This window comes from Pleurodeles waltl, chromosome 9, assembly GCF_031143425.1.
Source record: "Pleurodeles waltl isolate 20211129_DDA chromosome 9, aPleWal1.hap1.20221129, whole genome shotgun sequence".
Classification (NCBI taxonomy): Eukaryota; Metazoa; Chordata; class Amphibia; order Caudata; family Salamandridae; genus Pleurodeles; species Pleurodeles waltl.
The window spans coordinates 136,739,152-136,741,778 of record NC_090448.1 but is presented as its reverse complement, the minus strand read 5'-3'; positions in this window follow the sequence as shown (position 1 = coordinate 136,741,778).

Below are 2,627 nucleotides of genomic sequence, written 5' to 3'. Positions count from 1 at the left end.
GATGCAGCTTCCGTAAACGTTTGATCTCCCCATTTTGCTTTGTAGGTACGGGGAGCCTGAATTCTAAAAGCTCCTACTAAGCGAAGAAAACATTTGGGTCTATACCAAAATAGTTTAGAGACCAAATATTTGGAGCCGTTTCCATAAACTGCTTTATGGGTCAAACATAAGGTTTTAAAAATGATGCGCTGGGCCACTGGAAGCCAGTGCAGTTGTTTTAAGCTGTCACTAGCCTAAGCTGAACCAGGGAGGCTCAGGATTGCCCTGGCAGCAGTATTGGATCAGTTGAAGTTTGTTCAGAGATGATTTGTCAAGATTAAGCAGCAGGGCATTGCAGTAGTGCAATTTGGACATCACTAAAGCCAAGGTTACTGTAATATTCAATTCCCTTTGATAGGGAAAGACTTTCTTTAGCATTTTTAGAGTCCAAAAACTAGTTTTCACAATATGATTGACGTGTAGTCTAAAAAAGAGACATTTGTCAAAAATGACCCCTAACTTTTTTGTAGAGGGAGTAGGGACTAGGAGAGTGCCGCAGTCGGTCAGCCACCAACAAGAATTCCACAGTTCACTTTCTGATCCAAAGCAAAGTATATTACTTATTGATGCAAGGTAGGTTTATACATCCAAAAAATGACTTCAACTTCAATATTTTGATGCTAGACTTGTCTAGCACCAAAATATAAATATGGAGTTAAGTTTGCGCTGCATTAACTTCAAAAAAATTGATGCTAATTCAGCGCATACATAGTATAAATCTGGGCCTTAGTTTCTGTGGAGGGCGCCGATCAGCTAACCATGTTTACCCTTAGATATGTATGCCAAAGACCTTCAAAAATGTAACTTTTCTTAAGGGCACCACACTAATCAGCTAGCAAAGGACAGAGAACTACCTTCCCAAATACTTCATATAAAGCAATGAAATACTCAAGGACAAGGCAGGTTATTACCTGGCTGGTTAACAGGAGAAGTAAAGGACCCATGCTGCAGCATTGAAGCTGTGGTGTAAAGACACTTTCCATTGGAATCCACTACGAGCGTTGAAGAAGATGTGGCTGCCATGTAATGGTAGCCCAGCAAGCTCCAGTTGGGAGGGTCTGACGATTTGCAGCGGCTCCTGCTTTGGGCCTTTGTTAGATGCCCTTTTGAAGAACGCCTTGAAGCCATGTATGTATGTGCTGAAGATGCTCATCAGGAAGTGATGGCGGTCACTAGCTTGCACAATGCAATTTTAGCACAGGAATTTAACACCTGGCAACACTGTCTATACTCCTGGGCAGGCGTGTGGCTCCTTTGTGGTACAGTTTTAGAGGCTAAGCCCTGATATTATTCGAGTGTGCTGGTGGAGAAATTAAAAAAAACGAATTAGTGAAACATTTTAAATGTAAGAAATGTTCATCTCCTGCACTGACCACCAAAAGCAATTCATGTCGTCCAGTCACTGGCAATTTCGGATTTGTCAGACACCACTCCCTGTACATGAGTCACAGGAGTAAGATTTTACAGTGCCGGGCAAAATAACTAAAGTAGAACAACTGTAATGTCAATCTAAGAACCTTCCATCCTGTTTAGCATTAAGAAGTGCCTGTTCTTGCACACAGCGTTTTTTTCTTCTGTGACGCCTCATCAGCCTGATCAAGAGATGTCAACACTTCCTGAACCTGCAAGAACCATTAAAAGCATCATTTAGCACGGAAATTGGTGCCGGCTTAGCGCTACGGGGAAATAATAGTCAAAAATGTTTTGTGCGTGTAATAACCCCGAGTTTAACACTCCAATGTACAACTGACCGCCATAAAGTACAGTGCTACGATTGTGAATGACACAATTAGCGTCTCCTCCTCAGACCATTATTTTCTCGTTTACACTTCTGTAATGCAAACATCTAACAGCCTAGTCCAAAGATGTCAAAAATCCATCCGCCTACAAGAAAAGCAAACTGACTCATTTGGAGTGTGGCGGACGGCTCGCTGTCGGTCAGGACGGTGAAGGTCATTACCTCTGCCATCCTTGCCAGACAACCACCCACTATATTTAGAGATGTCTGTCAGTCATGTGAGGATCTCTGTGAGTTTAGAGAAGACTCCACCATGATGGCTTGTTTGAAGCCACTACAATTTTGGTGAGCAGCAACCATGTTTGAAGTGGCCTCATAAAACATTTTGTTTTCCAAATACAAAATCCCACAGTGGAGGTAAGTACCCTGTGTGTCAGGAGGGTAGTGTACACCAACAACTTTTTTGACTTGCCTATATCTTTATCACCGTTTGCCGAATCTTCACAAAATTTTCAAAAAAAAAGTGCCCTGGTGATTTTTATTGCAGACAGAAAGTCTCAGAGTGATGTTTCAAGTGGTGGCTGAGAATAGGGTGAGGATCAAAAAATGTGTTTTCCCATGTTAATTTCCATAGGACTTTGAACACAACTACAGCTCGAACCACTGGACGGAATTACATCAAATTTGGCAGAAACCTAGCTTTTGGCACGCAGATTCTGTTTTTTGTTATTTGGTGTCAATCCATTCAATAGTTTTTGAGATATTAAAGGGAAAATAAATTTGTATATCTGAGATCGCAAACTCTTTGTTTTGACTTTGCAAAGAATAAGAGATCATGCAGGGAACTGCA